Source organism: Oncorhynchus mykiss, chromosome 7, assembly GCF_013265735.2.
Source record: "Oncorhynchus mykiss isolate Arlee chromosome 7, USDA_OmykA_1.1, whole genome shotgun sequence".
Classification (NCBI taxonomy): Eukaryota; Metazoa; Chordata; class Actinopteri; order Salmoniformes; family Salmonidae; genus Oncorhynchus; species Oncorhynchus mykiss.
Window position 1 is genome coordinate 43,705,997 of NC_048571.1, and position 24,292 is coordinate 43,730,288.

Below are 24,292 nucleotides of genomic sequence, written 5' to 3' on the forward strand. Positions count from 1 at the left end.
GTAACTTGGCCACTCAGGTACATTACACTGATTTCTTGGTAAGCAACCCCAGCGTAGATTTGGCCTTGTGTTTTAGGTTATTGTCTTGCTGAAAGGTGAATTAATCTCCCAATGTTTGGAGAAGGCAGACTGAACCAGGTTTTCCTCTAGGATTTTGCCTGTGCTTAGTTCCAATACGTTTCTTTTTATCCTGAAAAACTCCCCAGTCCTTAACGATTACAAGCATACCCATTACATGATGCAGCCACCACTATGCTTGAAAATATGGAGAGTGGTCATCAGCAATGTGTTTTATTGGATTTGCCCCAAACATAGAACTTTAGATTCAGGACAAAAAGTTAATTGCGTTGCCACATTTTTTGCAGTATTACTTTAGTGAGTTGTTGCAAACAGGATGCATGTTTTGGAATATTTTTATTCTGTACAGGCTTCCATCATTTCACTTTGTCAATTAGCTTAGTATTGTGGAGTAACTACAAAGTGAACCATCTTCCGTTTACTCCTGTCACAGCCATTAAACTCTGTAATTACTTTAAAGTCACCATTGGCCTCATGGGGAAATTCCTCAGCGGTTTCCTTCCTCTCCGGCAACTGCGTTAGGAAGAACGCCTGTATCTTTGTAGTGACTGAGTGTATTGAAACACCATCCAAAGTGTAATTAATAACTTCACCATGCTCAAAGGGATATTCAATATTTACCAATAGGTGCCCTTTTTGCGAGGCATTGGATATCCTCCCTGGTCTTTGTGGTTGAATATGTGTTTGAAATTCACGATTATTGCACACAGAGTGAGTACATGCAACTTATTATGTGACTTATGTGATTTTTACTCCTGAACTTATTTAGGCTTGCCATAACAAAAGGGTTGAATAGTTATTTACTCAGGACATTTCAGCTTTTCATTTGTAAAAAAAAAAAAAAAAAAAAAAAAACATAATTCCACTTTGACATTATGGGGTATTGTGTGTAAGCCAGTGACACACAAATCTAAATGTAATCCATTTTAAATTCAGGCTGTAACATAACAAGTGGAAAGAGTCCATGGGTGTTTTACAGCTTTGTCATATTATTTGTTACATTTTAAAATCATCTTATTTAATTATTTCATACATTTTACATGTGATAATGCCAGAGATAATTACAGACACCTGTGATAATCTGAAGTACCAAAAAAGGGCCACTAGATGTCTTGTGATATATTACATCAAATCCTTGTTAAGATACCAAAATTCTGGTACTTTACTGGTAAACTTAGAACATTTTCAGTAATATTCCCTGCTTTTGCAACCTCATCTGCAACATCTTTAACTGAGCCGGCCTCAACATGTTGCGTTGAATAACTAGCTAGCTAGTTTGTTAAAAGCATGCTTACTGTCTTGTGGCTACTGGGATATTTATGGTAAATTTGAGCTACAGAGCAAGAATGTCCATCGCTCAAGTCCCCAAACCCTCTCTTGGCACGTGACATTATGTTGATAATGTAAATAGCAAAGTTAATGACATTTTGTTGCAATGCCTCTGCTACAACTCTCTTCAATCTGAATAAGCCCTGACGAGAGAGAGAGAGAGAGAGAGAGAGAGAGAGAGAGAGAGAGAGAGAGAGAGAGAGAGAGAGAGAGAGAGAGAGAGAGAGAGAGAGAGAGAGAGAGAGAGAGAGAGAGAGAGAGAGAGAGAGAGAGAGAGAGAGAGAGAGAGAGAGAGAGAGAGAGAGAGAGAGAGAGAGAGAGAGAGAGAGAGAGAGAGAGAGAGAGAGAAGAGGCTTTATGCAGGAGCTGTCTGTCTTTGGGTGTAAATCAACATAGAGATGAATAAGTAAACAGAGAACCATGAAAACTATTCCCTATTTGAATATTCAGTTGAGTCCCTTCCTCAACCTAGGAGAAACATCCTGATCGGTCACTCCAGTGGTACATCCCTGTATGTGTGTCATCTGTGCTAGAAAGTACAGGTATGCAGGGAATAGGTCATAGGGATAGCCTTCCTCTCTAGCTGGTCAAACTCTAGCCGTGAGAGGTCAAAGGTTAGGTAAATAATGAGACAAACCCGTGGTGGGGCTCCCACTAACCCAAATGACTGCCCGAGGATGTCAGGAATCACAGGAGTGCATACAGCAGGCGATTGACCGCCCTGTCAACCAAAGGAAAAATACATGTCATGTACTATTTCTCTGTCTCTCTCTATTGCTAACGTCATGTATGAAATAATTCATTGTAATAATAAGCATGATTATTCATTCGGCTCATTCCCCAATAACGCATTCATATCACAGGCCATTTTTAATGAAAAAGCTTTCCCAACAACCAGCAGGAAATGCAGTCATGCATAATCATAGCTAGAGTAAACAGCCATGAGTTAATCGTGAGATTTTCCTGAGAGCATACAGGATGCCTGATGGTAGGCACCTCTTCAGGCAGAGTGGGCAGAGGCTCACCAGTAGGGTGTCATTCAGAGCTCTGATAGGCTCTCTGTGGTGCCATGTGGTGTCTCATCCACTGGAGCCTCTGGGGCCTGGACAGAGTAGGCTGTCTGTTACAGAGGGAGATGTGCTCTATACAATCTATGCTCTATTACAATCCTGGGTGAACATGAAGTGACCTCTCCTAATCCCTCAGAGCCACCTGGGTCATCAGTTTCCACCCCGTGTCTGGTTCTCTTCAAACAATCCATGTGCTTCCTGTCACCGCTAATTCTTCTGACATTCATAGATCTCTGACATGGATGAATGGTCTCATATCCTGTCCCTTTTTCACTCAGAACACTTGACTCTGTGGCGAGCCGTGCAGGCTCAAACCACCTCTGAGAGAAGAACAGAGGTCACCCATCTAACAAAAAATCGGTTTAAAAACACCAACTCTAAATGCTAGTCAGGAACAGAGGATACAAATAAGCAGCAGGCTATGCATCATCCTGCAGGTTTTTCCCCCGGCAGAATTAAGAGACAACTATCAGCGTCCTGCAGACAGCTCCTCTCTGCCTCTCCTCACCTAACCCATTATTACACAGACATTCACTGCGCTCCATTATCAATCATCCCCAAGGAAAAAGAGAATACAATCACCTGATGCTGCCCTGGAATCACATCACCACGCCCTACAAATATCCCTGTGCCGCGGCTGAGTGCTCTACAGTAACATGCTCCTGGTTACATGTACAGAGTGCCATTCAGGTGACTAAGACACACACACAATGACGTCAAGGACACACCACTTAAAACATATTTTCCAATAGCACGAATGGCTACATAATTGTCAGGCCATTACCTTGGTCCCAGTAGTGGGCTAACTCTGCATGTTGGTCAGTTATTACGATGGTCATTATGAGACTGCAGGGTGCCAGCTACTAGTAGAGTCCCTTGCAATTAACTGGACCTTATTTCATCACAACTAACTAGAGGGTCTAAACTGGACCACATCTGAAGGTTATGGTTCCCTGGAGAATAGAACCAAAATTGCTACGCGCTAAAGTCTCCCCCTTGAGAATAAAATGAAGCACTGTGTTCTAATTATTTTATTTGTTCTCTGTCACGCGGTGATATTGACCAGGCACAATGCAAGAACATTTGAATTGCTATCTAAATAGAATTTCACAGTCACGTCACGGCGAAATCAATGAACACATTCGCAAAAGTTCTGGGTCTTTTGTGGTTTGAACCTTTTAGAAGAAGTGACCTTTTAGACAAAATACCTCTTCAGGTCCAGGTTGTTAAAGACATGGACATTTGTGGTAATAGGTGTTGAAATATTGAAAAGAATCCCTCCAGTCTCTGCCTCTCATTCACAGCCTCCTGCGGTACTTTGTCTGGCAGACACAGAGACACATGGAGCTCATCCAAATTCCAGCACCCAGAATGCTGACAAGAGGAAAAGGAATGCCTTTTTCCCCCCAGAGATCCATACGCACAGCAGTTTGGTCAATTTACAGGTATCGTTAGCAAGCCTATGCTACAGATGGCATTGATGAATTGAAACCATTTTCTCTGTGATTGGGACTGCTGTGATAACAAGAATTGTCAGCTTTAAAAATGACCGGGAGATGACTGTGAAACCAGAGGTAACCTTATGAAAAGACGACTTTACAAACAGACTTTCACATGTCCGTCTCTCCTCCCCCATCGGAAGGGATGACTTCCATGCCTGAGGTCACCTATAGTGTCATCTGTGTGTCAACTCAAAGTATCCCGATTAAGAGCCTCATATTGTGATTTCCAAAGAAAGTATTACTGGAAAGTATACTCTTCACTTGACCTGTGAGTCAGGGTTCTCCTTCTCCTGACTGAAAGGGATACGAGATCAAAAGCTACTGCCTTCGATCATTCTGGCCTGCCTGGAGCTGAACACATAGGCTGTACGAATCTGTATTCATAATCGCAGGCGACACACACAGCACATCTATAGTGGCTGTATTCAGAGAGCATTAGGTCTGAAAGGCTGCTTCAAGGCTGCTGTGATCAACGGGCCCTAGATGCTGTAAGCGCTGTGTGTGGATGTGAAGACAGCTCCAGTCTCAGTCTCAGCCTGCCCTGAGGAAACCTCCTCCAAACATGCCCCATCAGGGACCCACCCAATACATCTACACTACTGTTCAAAAGTTTGAGGTCACTTAGAAATGTCCTTGTTTTTGAAAGAAAAGCACATTTTTGGACCATTAAAATAACATCAAACTGATCAGAATACGTTCATTGTCACTCTCTCTCTCTTTCTCTCTCTCACTCGCTATATCTTTCTCTCTCCCTCTCTTCCTGTCTCTCTGGCTATTTCTCTTTCTCTCGCTTTCTCTTGCTCACTATCTCTCAATTCAATTCAAATAAAATATCAATGCAACATTTAAAGTGTTGGTCCCATGTTTCATGAGCTAAAATAAAAGATCCCAGAAATATTCCATACACCCAAAAAGCTAATTTCTCTCAATTTCTTTGCACACATTTGTTTACATCGCTGTTAGTGAGGATGTCTCCTTTGCCAAGATAATCCATCCACCTCACAGGTCTGGATAAATAGCATAATCGTTACACTAGGGCACCTTGTGCAGGAGACAATAAAAGGTCACTCTAAAATGTGAAGTTGTGTCACACAACACAATGCCACAGATCTCTCTAGTTTTGAGGGAGTGTGCAATTGGCATGCTGACTGCAGGAATGTCCACCAAAGCTGTTGCCTGAGAATTTAATGTTAATTTCTCTACCATAAGCTGCCTCCAATGTCCAAATGGCAGCATGTCCAAATGGCCTCACAACTGCAGACCATGTGTGACCATGCCAGCCCAGGACCTCCATACCTGGCTTATTCATCTGCAGGATTGTCTGACCAGCCACCCAGACAGCTGATGAAACTGTGGGTTAGCACAACCGAATGATTTCTGCACAAACTGTCTGCAGAAATCGTCTCTGGGAAGCTCATCTGCGTGCTCGTCGTCCTCACCAGGGTCTTGACCTGACTGCAGTTTGACGTTGTAACCGTTGGCCATTTGCACGCAGGAGAAGTGTGCTCTTCACGGATGAATCCCAAGTTCAACTGTATCGGGCAGATGGAAGACAGTGTTCATGGTGTCATGTGGGCGAGTGGTTTGCTGATGTCAACGTTGTGAACAGAGTGCCCCACTGTGGCGGTGGGGTTATGGTATGGGCAGGCATAAGCTGCGGACAACGAACACCACTGCATTTTATAAATGGCAATTGGAATGCACAGAGATACACGAGATCCCGAGGCCCATTGTCGTCCCATTCATCCGCCGCCTTATGTTCCGCCTTGTCAACTCATGTTACAGCATGATAATGCACAGCCCCATGTCGCAAGGATCTGTACAAAATTCCTGGAAGCTGAAAATGTCCCAGTTCTTCCAGGGCCTGCATACTCACCAGACTTGTCACCCATTCAGCATTGTTTGCGATGCTCTGGATCGACGTGTACGACAGCGCGTTCCAGTTCCCGCCAATATCCAGCAACTTCGCACATCATTGAGGAGGAGTGGGACAACATTCCACAGGCCACAGTCAACCGCCTGATCAACTCTATGCGCTGCATGAGGCAAAAGCTGGTCACACCAGATACTGACTGGTTTTCTGATCCACACCCCAACCTTTTTTTTAAGGTATCTGTGATTAACATATGCATGTCTGTATTCCTAGTCATGTGAAATCCATAGATTAGGGCCTAATGAATTTATTTCAATTGACTGATTTCCTTGGAAAATCTTAGAAATTGTTCCATGTTGCGTTTATATTTTTGTTCAGTGTATGTTTATATTGCTGAAGTAAGTGAAATAAACAATAAACAACACTCTATCCCGCTCTAATGATGTCAGTTGATGAGGACAGATGAGGATGGAGCTGGTGAAAAGCAACATGTGTGGAGCCTGGGGTAGATTGCCCATTTTCCCTCACAAAACCCCAGTGTGAATGTGTGAAGCTGGACAAACAGTAAGATTCTCTTTAATTTTGGTCAGTCTTATGTCAGCAGTCTCATCAACGTTTTAATTTGGGGGGTTGGATTGGAACAGCTGGGGAGGCAGAATATAGTGGGAATTTGAACAGATTTCTGTTAAAGATTAGTAAGTAATCTTTAGTATCTTAGATTACTGTGTCCTTAAAAAGCAATCACTGATGCTGATTGGGTTTTTGTTAATATAGCTAAATGGCAGTTCAACCACCACCCATCATGACTAACTGTTGCCATGGCACACATAGGCTCCGAGGAATAGAATACAACCGAAAAATACCTCAATGATTCATCCACTGGCACTTTATTCTCTTCACTTCTTTGCCGTTTGTCACTGCGTGCTAGCTTGTTTGTCCAGGTGTTTCTTTTTGTATGCTTAGGATCCTATATAGGGTCCTTCAAGTATTCAGATGAGAAACCCCGTTAATTCCCGGCAAATATTATGAACCCACTGACCATAATGTCCAGCTTTATGAATCCAACACGAATCCGTCACGACTGTAGGAAGTATGACAATTGACCCATCAACCTTGACAACATGAGGCGATTGTGGAAAGTTTAAATATTAAGGTCAGCTGAGACCCGTCCATCCAGGCCTCATCCCTCACTGATAACCTGAGCCACTGTGTTGGGCTGCTGAGGCAGATCACAGGCACCTGAGCTGTTAAACTGGGGAATAGGGTTTAGAGACACACATAGTGCAGAGTACAGGCAGACTTTACCGCTGTGTAATCTGAGGCCGGGGCAGAAATCATTTTAAACCCCACTGATGGCTAGGGCTGTGTGGAGCTAGGAGCTTGCCACTGAGCCATCCATTCTAGCACCACCTTCCCAATTAGCTGAGCTAATGGACTGTCTGGAAACCCTCTAATGTCAATAATGGATATAAACCGTCTTAACACCATGATGGGTGGGATAGATTATCATAATGCGCTGTCAATCACAGACTCGTTCATTTAATAAAGTATTGTTGACGTGGAGAGTCCAGAGTATCCACTGAGGTTAGTTAACTGAGCCAGTCAACAACTGACGGAGTATGACAGTCGTGTCCGTTTGTGGGTTGAGATTGAGAAGCATTTTTCCTTCTATCAATATGGTAAACAATGGTAATTTGCTCTGATGGGAAACAGACTTTGCTCTCCGAAAGACAGAACGAGGCTGCAAAGACAGAGAGCTGAACTGTGGATGGGTCTGCAGTCCAACTGGGGATCCATAGAGAAAGGTCATCTGAAGCTGGACATTTTAATCGCCTGTCCCTTAGTGAGCCAGAACGTGAGCAGAGAGGTCCCACAGCTAATAACACAACGCAAAACAGGAATGTAAATACACTTCTCTGGGAAAAGTGACATGACCTTAACAGCATCGATGTACACTGAGTGTACACCTTCCTAATATTGAGATGCACCCCCTTTTGCCCTCAGAACAGCCTCAATTTGTCAGGGCCTGGACTCTACAAGGTGTCGAAAGCATTCCACATGGATGCTGGCCCATGTTGACTCCAATGCTTCCCACAGTTGTGTGTAGTTGGCTCGATATCCTTTGGGTGGTGGACCATTCTTGTTACTCACGGGAAACTGTTGAGAGTCAAAAACCCAGTAGCGTTGCAGTTCGTGACGCACTCAAACCGGTGCGCCTGGCACCTACTACCATATCCCGTTCAAAGGCACTTACATTTGTATATGGTCCATTCACCCTCTGAATGGCACACTGAATGGCACAATCCATGTCTGAATTGTCTCAAGGCTAAAAAAAAATCCTTCTTTAACCTGTCTCCTCCCCTTCCCCTACCCTGATTGAAGTGGATTTAACAAGTGAAATTAATAAGAATCATAGCTTTCACCTGGATTCTCCTGGTCAGTCTATGTAATGGAAAGAGCAGGTGTGCCCAATGTTTTGTACACGCAGTTTATGTGTGGATTAATTAAAGGTCCAATGCATACTATACTGTGGAGCAGGACACTAATCCAGACGCTTATAAGAAATCCCACTATGCCCTCAGACAAACCATGAAAGAAGCAAAGCGTCAATACAGGATTAAGACAATGCTACTACACCGGCTCTGACGCTTGTTGGATGTAGCAGGGCTTGAAAACTATTACGGACTACAAAGGGAAACCTAGACGCAAGCTGCCCAGTGACGCGAGCCTACCAGACGAGCTAAATGCCTTTTATGCTTGCTTCGAGGCAAGCAACACTGAATCATGCACGAGAGCACCAGCTGTTCTGGATGACTGTTGGATAACGCTCTCGGTAGTCTTCACTGACATTTTCAACCTCTCCCTGAATGAGTCTATAATATCTACATTTTTCAAGCAGACCACCATAGTCCCTGTGCCCAGGGAAGCGAAGGTAACCTGCCTAAATGATTACCGTAGCACTCACGTCGGTAGCCATGAAGTGCTTTGAAAGGCTGGTCATGGCTCACATCAACAACATCCTCCCGGATACCCTAGACCCACTCCAATTCGCATACTGCCCCAACAGATCCATAGATTACGCAATCTCAATCACAATGACTACAGCTCAGCGTTCAACACCATAGTACCCACAAAAAAAGCTTATCACCAAGCTAAGGACCCTGGGACTAAACACCTCCCTCTGCAACTGGATCCTGAACTTCCTGACGGACCGCCGCCAGGTGGTGAGGGTAGGCAACAACACGTCGATCCGCAACACTGGGGCCTCTCAGGGGTGTGTACTTAGTCCCCTGCTGTACTCCCTGTTCACCCACGACTGCGTGACCAAACACGACCCCAGAACCATCATTAAGTTTGCTGATGACACAACAGTGGTAGGCCTGATCACAAACAACAATGAGACAGTCTATAGGGAGGAGGTCAGAGAACTGGCAGTGTGGTGCCAGGATAACAATCTCTCCCTCAATGTGATCAAGACAAAAGAGCTGATTGTGGACTACAGGAAAAGGTGGGCCGAACAGGCCCCCATTAACATCAACGGGGTTGTAGTGGAGCGGGTTGAGAGTTTCAAGATCCATGGTGTCCACATCACTACATCATGGTCCAAACATCATGGATGTGTACTTCCGGCGCCGACAGAGATGGCCGCCTCGCTTCGCGTTACTAGGAAACTATGCAGTTTTTTGTTTTTTTACGTGTTATTTCTTACATTGGTACCCCATGTCATCTTAGGTTTCAGTACATACAGTCGGGAAGAACTATTGAATATAAGAGCAATGTCAACTCACCATCAGTACGACCAGGAATATGACTTTCCCGAAGTGGATCCTGTGTTCTGCCTTTCACCCAGGACAACGGAATGGATCCCAGCCTGCGACCCAAAACAAAGACGTTGTAAAAGAGGGAAACGAAGCGGTCTTCTGGTCAGACTCCGGAGACGGGCACATCGCACACCAATCCCTAGCATACTTCTCGCCAATGTCCAGTCTCTTGACAACAAAGTTGATGAAATCCGAGCAAGGGTAGCATTCCAGAGGGACATCAGAGACTAACGTTCTTTGCTTCACGGAAACATGGCTCACTCGAGAGACGCTAACGGAATTGGTGCAGCCAGTTGGTTTCTTCACGCATCGCGCCGATAGAAACAGACATCTTTCTGGTAAGAAGAGGGGCAGGGACATTTACCTTATGGTTAACGAGACGTGGTGTGGTCACAACAACATACAGGAACTCAAGTCCTTCTGTTCACCTGATTTAGAATTCCTCACAATCAAATGTCGACCGCATTATCTACCAAGTGAATTCTCTTCTAATTATAATCACAGCCGTATATATTCCCCCCCAAGCAGACACATCGATGGCTCTGAATGAACTTTATTTGACTCTTTGCAAACTGGAAACCACATATCCTGAGGCTGCATTCATTGTAGCTGGGGATTTTAACAAGGCTAATCTGAAAACAAGACTCCCAAAATTGTATCAGCATATCGATTGCGCAACCAGGGCTGGTAAAACCTTGGATCATTGCTATTCTAACTTCCGAGACGCAAATAAGGCCCTCCCCCACCCTCCTTTCGGAAAAGCTGACCACGACTCCATTTTGTTGCACCCTGCCTACAGACAGAAGCTAAAACAAGAAGCTCCCGCGCTCAGGTCTGTTCAACGCTGGTCCGACCATTCAGATTCTACACTCCAAGACTGCTTCCATCACGTGGACTGGGATATGTTCCGCACTGCGTCCAACAACAACATTGACGAATACGCTGATTAGGTGAGCGAGTTCATTAGAAAGTGCATTGAAGACGTCGTTCCCATAGCAACGATTAAAACATTCCCAAACCAGAAACCGTGGATTGATGGCAGCATTCGCGTGAAACTGAAAGCGCAGACCACTGCTTTTAACCAGGGCAAGGTGACCGGAAACATGACCGAATACAAACAGTGTAGCTATTCCCTCCGCAAGGCAATCAAACAAGCTAAGTGTCAGTATAGAGACAAAGTGGAGTCGCAATTCAACGGCTCAGACACAAGAGGTATGTGGCATGGTCTACAGTCAATCACGGATTACAAAAAGAAAACCAGCCCCGTCACGGACCAGGATGTCTTGCTCCCAGGCAGACTAAATAACTTTTTTGCCCGCTTTGAGGACAATGCAATGCCACTGACACGGCCCACAACCAAAACATGCGGACTCTCCTTCACTGCAGCCGACGTGAGTAAAACATTTAAACGTGTTAACCCTCGCAATGCTGCAGGCCCAGACGGCATCCCCAGCTGCGCACTCAGAGCATTCGCAGACCAGCTGGCTGGTGTGTTTACGGACATATTCAATCAATCCTTATCCCAGTCTGCTGTTCCCACATGCTTCAAGAGAGCCATCATTGTTCCTGTTCCCAAGAAAGCTAAGGTAACTGAGCTAACCGCCCCGTAGCACTCACTTCCGTCATCATGAAGTGCTTTGAGAGACTAGTCAAGGACCATATCACCTCCACCCTACCTGACACCCTAGACCCACTCCAATTTGCTTACCGCCCAAATAGATCCACAGACGATGCAATCTCAACCACACTGCACACTGCCCTAACCCATCTGGACAAGAGGAATACCTATGTGAGAATGCTGTTCATCGACTACAGCTCAGCATTTAACACCATAGTACCCTCCAAACTTGTTATCAAGCTCGAGACCCTGGGTCTCGACCCCGCCCTGTGCAACTGGGTACTGGACTTCCTGACGGGCCGCTCCCAGGTGGTGAGGGTAGGCAACAACATCTCCACCCCGCTGATCCTCAACACTGGGGCCCCACAAGGGTGTGTTCTGAGCCCTCTCCTGTACTCCCTGTTCATCCACGACTGCGTAGCCATGCACGCCTCCAACTCAATCATCAAGTTTGCGGACGACACTACAGTGGTAGGCTTGATTACCAACAACGACGAGATGGCCTACAGGGAGGAGGTGAGGGCCCTCGGAGTGTGGTGTCAGGAAAATAACCTCACACTCACCGTCAACAAAACTAAGGAGATGATTGTGGACTTCAGGAAACAGCAGAGGGAGAACCCCCCTATCCACATTGATGGGACAGTAGTGGAGAGGGTAGGAAGTTAAGTTCCTCGGCGTACACATCACAGACAAACTGAATTGGTCCACCCACACAGACAGCATCGTGAAGAAGGCGCAGCAGCGCCTCTTCAACCTCAGGAGGCTGAAGAAATTTGGCTTGTCACCAAAATGACTCACACACTTCTACAGGTGCACAATCGAGAGCATCCTGTCGGGCTGTATCACCGCCTGGTACGGCAACTGCTCCGCCCACAACCGTAAGACTCTCCAGAGAGTAGTGAGGTCTGCACAACGCATCACCGGGGGCAAACTACCTGCCCTTCAGGACACCTACACCACCCGATGTCACAGGAAGGCCATAAAGATCATCAAGGACAACAACCACCCGATCCACTGCCTGTTCACCCCGCTATCATCCAGAAGGCGAGGTCAGTACAGGTGCATCAAAGCAGGGACCGAGAGACTGAAAAACAGCTTCTATCTCAAGGCCATCAGACTGTTAAACAGCCACCACTAACATTGAGTGGCTGCTGTCAACACATTGACTCAACTCCAGCCACTTTAATAATGGGGATTGATGGAAATTGATGTAAAACATATCACTAAACACTTTAAACAATGCTACTTAATATAATGTTTACATACCCTACATTATTCATCTCATATGTATATACTGTACTCTATATCATCTACTGCATCTTTATGTAATACATGTATCACTAGCCACTTTAAACTATGCCACTTTGTTTACATACCCTACATTACTCATCTCATATGTATATACTGTACTCGATACCATCTACTGCATCTTGCCTATGCCGTTCTGTACCATCACTCATTCATATCTCTATGTACATATTCTTTATCCCTTTACACTTGTGTGTATAAGGTAGTAGTTTTGGAATTGTTAGGTTAGATTACTCGTTGGTTATTACTGCATTGTCGGAACTAGAAGCACAAGCATTTCGCTACACTCGCATTGACATCTGCTAACCATGTGTATGTGACAAATAAATTTGATTTGAAACACACCAAGACAGTTGTGAAGAGGGCATGACAAAACCTTTTCCCCCCCTCAGGAGACTTGGCATGGGTCTTCAGATTCTCAAAAAGTTCTACAGCTGCACCATCGAGAGCATCCTGACCCGTTGCATCATCGCTTGGTGTTGCAACTGCTCAGCATCTGACCGTAAGGCGCTACAGAGGGTAGTGCGTACGGCCCAGTACATCACTGGGGCCAAGCTTCCTGCAATCCAGGACCAATATAATAGGCGGTGTCAGGGGAAAGCCCATAAAATTGTCAGAAACGCCAGTCACCCAAGTCATAGATTGTTTTCTCTGCTACTGCACGGCAAGTGGTACCGGAGCGCCAAGTCTAGGACCAAAAAGGCTCCTTAACAGCTTCTACCCCCAAGCCATTAGACTGCTGAACAATTCATCAAATGGCCACCGGACTATTACATTGACACCCCCCCCACCCCCACCCCATTTGTTTTATACACTGCTGCTACTCGCTGTTTATTATCTATGCATAGTCACTTCATCCCTACCTACATGTACAAATTAACTCTTCTTGAACTGCACTGTTGGTTTTAAGGGCTCGTAAGTAAGCATTTCACGGTAAGGTCTACACTTGTTGTTTTTGGCACGTGACAAATAATGTTTGATTTGATTGTATTCAATTAAAATAGTCAAAAAGAACAAAAACAGCTTCTTAGCAAAGAGCCATTTCTCAAGCTAGAATTTTGCTAGAACTGTCTGGGAGTAGTCTGGAAAGGAAAACGGAAAACTCGCTGTTATTTGCAGAGATGCTTGGAACTCTCTTTTATATTGGTCTATTAACTAATTTACCGCATGGTGATGTCACCAGGCAGGCCAAAACTCCATCCCACCAAAACAGGCAGAAAATACAGGTGGTGTTTTCAAACAGCTCTTACCCTAAATTGGTATTATCATTATTTTCACAATTTCACACTATTATTCCAACCTCAAAGTGTGGAAGAATATATACTGCACTGAGCCTTTAAACAGTTAGAAGGAGTGATGCATTTATAACGTATAAGGTTAATGACTGTCAGAAAAGAGGACAATTGCATCCCTGTTCGATGTTCCCGGTGGGCTTTTTATCGCACACAGAAACTGACAGACACAAACAGTATAAACAAAAACAAACTGATACTGATTGGCGCTGGGGGAGATTCCACGAAGGCAGAAGAAACATACACGTGGTAGCTCATCTGGTTGGTGGTGTTGGTCACAGCTTGGCTGGTCCCTCATCACCCTGACCCAGGGGCTTTGCTGCAGGACCCAGCCACCAAGTTGAGGTCAGATTTAAAACCAAGATTAAGCAGGGAAATCTGTCTGGAAGCAATCCAGCAAGGACAGAACTTTTTTTTAAATCCTCCAGCACAGCTCCACTCCCCTTTGCCTTTGGAGCGGGTGAGAGAGCGGTGGTGATGGCGGCAGGAACAGGGAGCAACAGCGGCAGTGTCGGCACACATGGCACTTGGCTCGTTAATATTCTCCTAGCGTGGAAGGACATTTGGAGAATGTGAGATTTTTTGCTGACCTCTGTCCCCTAGGCCCAACGCATCTGATTACTGTCCCTGTCACACATGCCAGTCCTGCCCGTCCCTGCCCAGCTGGCTCCAAACCCCACTGGGTCTCGTAGTGTCTCCTCAGCCTCCTCTTTGGACAGCTGGACAGGGAGACAGAGACTCATCATTGGACATCCAGTCCTATCTGGAAGGGGCCGCAGAGACACATACATCATCACTGGTCATCACTGGGAGACCGTAGATCATCACTAGACATCATCACTAGACGTCTTGTTTAAGGACTGTAAGGAACGAGGGGCCCTGTCGCCTCGGAAACAGCCTCGCTTAACAGTCCACATATGCCTGTACTAGATCCCATGTTCCCTGCATTAATGGTGCAGTCCTCTCCTCTACTCCCAAGGGAATGAACCCAGGGTGGGCCCAGAAAGAAACAGACAAGAAAAAAACAATAGCATAAAAGATTAAAAGGGCACCTGTGGGACTGCAGAGCCCATGTCACATCCCCAGAGTAAAGACTTACTCAGCAAACTGCATGGCTGAATAATTCAACACAGGCTACAGCAATACAGCACAGATCTCGGCAGTGTCTTCGTTAGTTAGGGTAGCAGTGTAGCGTGAATCTGGAGAACTTGGAATACAATTGACAGTTGTTGAACTGAGCAGGTGAACAGCAAGGTAGTGTGAATAACAGAACTAAAGCGTTTTTCAGACAGACAGCGAAATATCGCCGCATTCCCCGCCGAGTACACTGCTTGTCCCTTTAGTAAAATGGCTAGCGCCTTCACACGAGGGCGACAATATCGACGAGCCGGATTTTTTGTTGTTGCTATAACCCCATAAGCATGTTTAAAAACGTATTTACATGCAACAAAAATGATTAATAAAAAAATGTATTAGAAAAACAATTATTTTTATTGTTAAACGTGACTTTGTAAACTGATAATAGTGTTAGCTAGCTAGCTAGAGTGGGCAAATTAGCGCCTCCTGCTGTTGGACATACGTTCTGACGTATCACCACGCAGTGTACGTATTCTACTGTGATTGGTCAACAACAACAATGCCACCGCTTGGAAAATAGAGCGGAGCGGATTCCACGGGCACGAGCACCGCCTACCGACCGCTCCGCCCTGAAGCATTTCCCCCTGCCTAGGCTTCATTCAAAATGAATGGGCCACCCCTATGGGATCAATATCATGCCAAATGACCACTCCACAAAAGTAAATCCCTTCCCATAAATATAAATCACCAATCCACAAATGTAAATCACTTTCCACAAATGTAAATCATCATTCAACCAACGTAAATCACCAATCTACAAATGTAAATCACCAATCCACAAATGTAAATCACCAATCCACAAATGTAAATCACCAATCCACAAATGTAAATCACCAATCCTGAAATGTAAATCACTTTCCACAAATGTAAATCACTTTCCACAAATGAAAATCACTTTCCACAAATGTAAATCGCTATCCACAAACAAACACCTTTTGATTTGTATTTGTAAATCAACATATTGCATTAGACATTTTTAACTGCAGACATTTGTGAATTGGGGATGTACATTTGTGGAAAGTGATTTACATTTGTGGAAAGTGATTTACATTTAAGGATTGGTGATTTACATTTGTGAATACATTTGGCATGATATTGATCCCATATGCCCCTTCCGTCTGTCAGCGCCTTTGGGCATTGGCCCTATACTGTCCTGGGGAAGTCTAGAGAATCGGCACAGGAAACCACTAGCAAGCTACAGCTCTTCATCACCACCACCAACCCACACTCTTCAAACAGAATCCCATGAAGACAGCCCTAGCCTAGCTGTCTGCCAGATGTCTTCTAGCTTAATAGACTAGTCTAATGGTCTGATACATGTCATACACACAGAGGTAAGACAAGGAAACATACACTACAATATTGAAAAGTATGTGGACACCCCTTCAAATTAGTGGGAACTTAATGAAATGGGTTTCCATAGCCGAGCAGCCACACACAAGCCTAAGGTCACCATTTGCAACGCCTTTTAACCCCTTTTCATGAAATCCAATTGGTAGTTACAGTCTTGTCCCATACGGACTCGGGAGAGGCGAAGGACAAGAGCAATTCGTCCTCTGAAACATGACCCCGCCAAGCCGCACTGCTTCTTAACACACTATTCGCTTAACCCGGAAGCCAGCCGCACCGATGTGTCAGAGGAAACACCGTACAACTGGCGACTGAAGTCAGCGAGCATGCGCCCGGCCCGCCACAAGGAGTCGCATCATGGGTCTCCCGGTCAAAGCCAACTGCAACACAGCCTGGGATCAAACCCGGGTCTGTAGTGACACTTCAAGCACTACAATGCAGTGCCTTAGACCGCTGCACTGGGAGGCCCCATGCGCAATGCCAAGCGTTGGCTGGAGTGTTGTAAAGCTCGCCACCATTGGACTCTGGAGCAGTGGAAATGCGTTCTTTGGAGTGATAATTCACGCTTCACCATCTGGCAGTCCAACGGAAGAATCTGTGTTTGGCAGATAACAGGAGAACGCTACCTGCCCGAATGCATAACGCCAACTGTAAAGTTTGGTGGAGGAGGAATAAGGGTCTGGGGTTGTTTTTCATGGTTCGGGCTAGGCCCCTAATTTCCAGTGAAGGGTAATGTTAATGCTGTCGCATACAATAACATTCTAGACAATTCTGTGCTTCCAACTTTGAGGCAACAATTTAGGGAAGGCCCTTTCCTGTTTCAGCATGACAATGCCCCATGCAGAAAGCAAGGTCCACACAGAAATTGTTTGTTGAGATCGGTGTGGAAGAACTTGACTAACTTGACTGGCCTGCACAGAGCCCTGACCTCAACCCCATCAAACACCTTTGGGATGAATAGGAATACTGACTGCGAGCCAGGCCTAATCGCCCAACATCAGTGCTCGACCTCACTAATGCTCTTGTGGCTGAATGAAAGCAAGTCCCTGCATCAATGTTCCAACATCTAGTGGAAAGCTTTCCCAGAAGAGTGGAGGCTGTTTAGCAGCAAAGCAGGTGTCCACATACTTTTGGTCATGTAGTATATGTCCAAGATCAATGCCACGGCCCAGGATGTGTGGAGAGAAGATATTGAGTGAGTGAGACAGACAGGCAGAGGGAGAGAGCGAGAGAGAGGGGGAGAGAGAGAAAGAGAGGGAGAGGGGGAGAGAGGGAGGGAGAAAGAGAGAGGGCGGGGGGGGACTTGGCATGGCAGGCTGGGAATGTAATGTGGGAGTGTTCAGGGTGAAATACCATTGCTGTTGATCAATGAATGCTGTTTTGGTCCTGTGGCCCATGGTAATGAGTGATGCATGTTTAGAACTTTGTCTACCTGTCAAATGGCACCCTATTCCCTACATAGTACACTATTTTTTACCAGTGCCCTATGGGCCCTGGTCAAAGGTAGCGCACTAAATGGAGAACAGGGTGCCATTTGGGACACACACACAGAGAGCTCAGAGAACACTGAGATTAATGCAGGATTCTTCATACCACTGGAGCTCCACTCATTCCCACTGGTCATTACTCAAGTCACTCTAGCTCAAGTTATGTGATCAGCTTTGATAGGGAAGGGGAGGTGTGTGTATGATATACAATGCAAACAATACAGTCATTTTCCTGCCTATGGAGGGGAATCCATCAAACGGACTTAATTCCCTCTGGTTAAGTGATAAATCTGCCTGTGGTGTGTGTGTGTGTGTGGTTGGTCTGTAATTAACACAGGATTCAGGTAATGACTCAGTTGACTTATCTTAACCTATGAGCAATGGTACTTCCTACTGGCTTACCTTACATACGTATAGAAGGTATGATATGATACGCATGGAAACAGAGGTCGACATCCACACCGTGCACTTGATAGTAAGAGACAAGAGCACTATCTTTAGAAAACAGTTGATGAACCTGAGAGTGGGCGGATGTCAGATCACATAATGCTTGGCCAGTAATCCAAAAGAGGGAGTACAGCAGTTGTCAGTTTAGTATCTAAACAATGACACATTACCATAATAGAGAACTGGCAGAATCACGGATGTGTCAAAGTAGGGACATTTTTTAGAAGGGAGTTGACGACATGCTCCTCTCCTCCTGCACGAGGGAGCAATTTAGGAACTTGTGTGTGTGTGTGTGTGTGTGTGTCAGAGAGTCCATCCACACGGTGACGGTCTCCTCCGCCCTCTCTGTCGGGCTGCAGCCTCTCTGTATAACAGCCTGTAATTAGTGGGATGCAGCAGCAGTGCTAATTAGCAACCGAACGGCTAAGCTGTGGAGTAAGCGCCGTCAGGAACCCCTTAAACCACACCACGCCTAACACACACACGCACACACACACACACACACACACACACACACACACACACACACACACACACACACAGACACACGGGCCAGCCTCTTTTGAGCGCTCCTTTTGAGATCAAGTCCACACATAGGCATGCAGTGGTTGTGCTTGTTAGGCTACATACAATACATGCCAGTTAGAGATCCATGGCTGGCAGTTACATCATATGATAATGAAACATTCCTTATGGCTGTAGGAGTCTGAAATCTGGTACCACTGATGTTGCCTAATCTCACTCTAAACTGACCTGCTGTGGCATCTAATCGTCACATCAAAACACATTTTATTGGTCACAAACACATGATTGGCAGGTATAGCGGGTGCAGCAAAATGCTTGCGCTTCTAGCTCCGACATTGCAGTAATATCTAACATATTTCTTTTATTTCACCTTTATTTAACCAGGTAGGCTAGTTGAGAACAAGTTCTCATTTGCAACTGCGACCTGGCCAAGATAAAGCAAAGCAGTGTGACACAGACAACAACACAGAGTTACACATGGAGTAAACAATAAACAAGCCAATAACACAAACAAGTCAATGACACAGTAGAGAAAAGAAAGTCTATATACAGTGTGTGCAAAAGGCATGAGGAGGTAGGCAATAAATAGGTCATAGAAGCGAATAATTACAATTAAGCAGATTAACACTGGAGTGATACATGAGCAGATTATGATGTGCAAGTAGAGATACTGGTGTGCAAAAGAGCAGAAAAGTAAATAAAATAAAAACAGTATGGGGATGAGGTAGGTAGATTGGGTGGGCTATTTACAGATGGACTATGTACAGCTGCAGTGATCGGTTAGCTGCTCAGATAGTTGATGTTTAAAGTTGGTGAGGGAAATAAAACTTCAGCGATTTTTGCAATTCGTTCCAGTCACTAGCAGCAGAGAACTGGAAGGAAAGGCGGCCAAATGAGGTGTTGGCTTTGGGGATGATCAGTGAGATATACCTGCTGGTACATGTGCTACAGGTGGGTGTTGTTATCGTGACCAGTGAACTGAGATAAGACGGAGCTTTACCTAGCATAGACTTATAGATGACCTGGAGCCAGTGGGTAGCGAGGGCCAACTAGAGCATACAGGTCGCAGTGGTGGGTGGTATAAGGTGATTTGGAAACAAAACGGATGGCACTAAGATAGACTGCATCCAGTTTGCTGAGTAGAGTGTTGGAAGCTATTTTGTAGATGACATCGCCAAAGTCGAGGATTGGTAGGATAGTCAGTTTTACTAGGGTAAGTTTGGCGGCTTTCTTTGCGAAATAGAAAGCCGATTCTAGATTTGATTTTGGATTGGAGATGAGTCTGGAAGGAGAGTTTACAGTCTATATTGCACAACATATCCCAACGCACACAAGTCTAAGTAGGAATGAACTAAGACTATATACATATACGGACGAGAGATGTCAGAGCGGAACGGCCTGTATACAGTGTCCAGTGTCCCCCTTCCCCCTTCCTCACCATCCATGCACATCACAGAGTGTGTCAATGTACTCCTGATTCATAATGTATGTTCAGTGCTACGGAGAGCAGAACAGGGCAAATAGAGCTCACTAGACTCCTCTACTCCCCCCCTCTCTCAGCTCTAACCTCTGCGTGACCTCTGTTAAGCCCACAACTCACTCAATTGATTGATCTCATCTCAATATACTATAGATGATATTACACTGTGTAAGTCAATGGACAGCTTCACCACTTTACTGCCCATCCCTCCCATCACAGCAATCATAGCTCTGCCATGACAACCTCCTCACCTCTACCGCTGCCCCCCTTTCAGTGGCAATCTCTCCTTGCACTTGCCTCCACCCATCCATCCCCCTTCTCCTCTCTGGACTTTCTAGTCACCGCATCTTTCCTCCTGACTTATCAGCACTCCTCTCCTGTCCCTGAAACTGCGGCAATCACTCGGTTTCCCTCTCTCTCTCTCTCTCTCCCCCTTTCCCTTCCTTCCTTCCTCCCACTCCCTCCCTCTCTCTCGCTTTCTTTCTTACTTTGCACGGTTGTGCGTCACTTATCAGGGCAGTTCTCTGTTCGATCACTGAGCCGGCCTCCCTGGAGAATGACTGTGCTGTCCCCGGGGAGGCATTACGCTGGCATGCTGAAGGGCACATGAAAGAAGATGAAGTCAATATAATGAATGATCAAATGTAACACTGCAGAGCAGTGAGGCCGATGCGTCTGTAAGAGATACTGTATATACAGTATCTCAGTGGATGAAATGCACACACATTCCATATATACACTACATCATACCAGCAGCCTGATCCCTGTACATACAGTACTGTACATACATACAGTCAAGGCCCAGTCCTGGCCGTTGTGCCGGCCTAGGCGAGACCAAAAAATGGTGTCCCCCCTATCCCCGAAATGCAATTATATGAATGCCGTACCATTTGTAAAACAGGCAGTTGCATTGGCTTATTAGCCTAGTGCTGATTCCTGACCAAGGTTTAAGACTAATCATTTTGGCTATTTAAGAGCTGCATATCAGCTACCCAAATTTACGAGGCGTTACTTTGAGCCTCTTTGCAATGAGAATTGATGTTGTTTACACAGCGGCAAACACAGAAGTCTTTTCTCGCTACGATCACCTCTGCAATTTTTTTACGAATAGGCCTACAATTAAAGTCAATGATTCTAGACAATTTAGCCCACGGATTGAAACTCCCGGACAGCAATCGTGAGTAGCTGAGTTTCATTCCATGTTGACCTTCTTTTTTTTTACTTGTCCTGTTTTTAGGATATGGTGTCTGTTAACATGCTAAGACATATTCAAATTGCAGTGCACTTTCATTTGATGGGGCACCATTTAGGCCATTTGATCCGAGACACGTGCATGATGTAAAAAGGGTCGGTCTCGTAACATTGTCACAAATATGGTCCTCAGTCTGTAGGCTACAGACTGACCACATAGGCTACAACTCTTTCTACTACAGGCTACATTATTCATGTGAGATGACTTGAGAGTTCGTGGAGCGCCGCAGCGCTGCATCTCTCCAACGGCGCCCTGGAGAGGCTCTCCGGGCATGGACAAGATAAATATCTTGCGCCCCCTGACTCTGGGAAAGAGGACACTGCTTATCATGGGGCGGCATCAGTGTTGCGTGTTGTTGGAGGTCTTGGTCAGTTTAGCTCGGAAAATGCCGCCCTCGTCAATCTGCTGCTCTAAACGGCCGACCTCGTCCCGCCTTATGGGCGGGCCGGCCCTGCCTACAGGGAATGAATGCATTGAACTTTGGTGTGATTAGATCAGTACATAGAACAGCCGCTCATGTCTTGTGACTCCCTGAGGCAGCAGCCCCCTGCCAGGGGACAGGCTGGGTTAGACTGGAGTTCCTCTGCACCCTCCTGAGCCACTCTTACCCCCTGATATGAGCTCTGATTAATGAACTATGAGTGAGCTCTTTCATGCAAACCGGATCCATCCAGGCAGTCCTTCTGAGACACTACATGACAGACACCAAGAGGAGCTCAGGAAAGCTGCTCGCTCAACACTTGAGATCAATTTATTGTTCCCTAAGAGTTGTTGTAGAGTTAGTAGTCGCAGGCCAGGAACCGAGGGTTCCTTGCTTTTCAGTGTGTTCTCTGTTTCTCGTGTGAAATGGAGGTACAGTTCTGAATTCATTCATTCCACAAAAGACGGGAAGGAGGACGACTTTTTACAGAATCACTCAATTGGTCTGGGCTCATCAATTCAGCCTCTACTTTATCCTCCATCTATGGTAATACGTATGTATACCTTATTACCTATATTTCATCATTCTGTTACTCCAGTTTTAACCAAATGGCTGGGTAATAAGACCTGACAAATTCAATTCGTCTGCCAAGCTGATGTCTGCAGACCCACAGAGACTTGTTGTTTTACAGGGCATCTTCTCTCCACTCTAGCGCAGTGTGACTGTCTGAGTTAATGTTTGTGTCAGTGACACAGTGGGACTCCAGGTTAGGGCCACCAGATGCTCTCCTTTCATATAGACAGTCAAAGGGCATAAACACATATTGTTCTGTCATTTACAACAACTAGAAACTAGCAGCAACTTTGAAACTCGTGATAGCAAATGGTTAAATGGACACGGGAAACTTAACATATTCTGTTACTCAGCAGCATACCATCCAATGGTGGTTGCTAAGCAACAGTTACATGGGCCGCAATAGGCTAAAGAACGACAGAGAAATTAATACAGCATGCCTGATGAGCAACAACAAAAAAATGGATGGTTGAGGGGCAGCTCTCAGGGAACTGTGGGGACTCTTAGATGGTTGGTGGCCTGGTGGTTGGGAGCTTGGGCCGGGGACCGATAGGTCGCTGGTTAGGGTCCACATTTTGACTTGGTGGGAGATCTGTCAACGTGCTCCTTGGGCGGGGGCTTGACCCTGGTTGCTCCTGTGCGTCGCTCTACACGGGAGCCAGTTAGATGACTGAATGTAATGTACAGTGCCTTCGGAAAGTATTCAGAACCTTGAATACATTTTGTTACGTTACAGCCTTATTCTGAAATGTATTTTTTATTTATTTAAATGTCCTCATCAATCTACACACAATACCCCATAATAACAAAGTCAAAACAATTTTATATAAATGTGTGCTAATTTATATTATTTTTATTTGTATTTATTTTTTTATATATCACATTTACATAAGTATTCAGACGCTTTACTCAGTACTTTGTTGAAGCACCTTTGGCAGTGACTACAGCCTCGAGTCTTCTTGGGTATGACGCTACAAGCTTGGCACACCTGTATTTAGGGAGTTTCTCCCATTCTTCTCTGCAGATTTTCTCAGGCTCTGTCAAGTTGGATGGGGAGCGTTGCTGCACTACTATTATCAGGTCTCTCCAGAGATGTTCGATCGGGTTCAAGTCCAGGCTCTGGCTGGGCCACTCAAGGACAATCAGAGACTTGTCCCAAAGCCACTCCTGCGCTGTCTTGGTTGTGTGCTTAGGATCATTGTCCTGTTGGAAGGTAAAACCTTCGCCCCACTCTGAGGTCCTGAGTGCTCTGGAGCAGGATTTCATCAAGGATCTCTCTGTACTTTGCTACGTTCATCTTTGCCTCGATTCTGACTAGTCTCCCAGTCCCTGCTGCTGAAAATCATCTCCACAGTATGATGTTGCCACCACCATGCTTCACCGTAGGGATGGTGCCAGGTTTCCTCCAGACGTGGCCAAAGAGTTCAATCTTGGTTTCATCAGACCAGAGAATCTTGTTTCTCATGGTCTGACAGTCTTTAGGTGCCTTTTGTCAAACTCCAAGCTGGCTGTCATGTGGCTTTTACTGAGGAGTGGCTTCCATCTGGCCACTCTACCATAAAGGCCTGATTGGGTATGCTGCAGAGATGACTGTCCTTCTGGAAAGTTCTAAAATCTAGAGCTCTCAGAGTGACCATCGGTTTCTTGGTCACCTCCCTAACCAAGGCCTTTCTCCCCCGATTGTTCAGTTTGGCCGGGTGGCCAGCTCTAGGAAGTCTTTGTGGTTCCA

General features: G+C 45.5%; 1 protein-coding gene across 6 annotated transcripts in view; it reads right to left on the reverse strand.

Moving 5' to 3' along the window:
- kaznb (kazrin, periplakin interacting protein b) overlaps positions 1–24,292 on the reverse strand; it is a 160,079-nt gene that overhangs the window by 42,188 nt on the left and 93,599 nt on the right. Inside the window, exon 1 of one of the 6 annotated variants that reach the window (XM_036983295.1) lies at positions 2,045–2,101. The exons of the other annotated variants lie outside the window; for them this stretch is intronic. The gene's annotated coding sequence lies outside the window, so the exon portion shown is untranslated. Of the gene's footprint in view, positions 1–2,044; positions 2,102–24,292 lie in introns of those variants that run through there. 6 annotated transcript variants of the gene reach the window in all.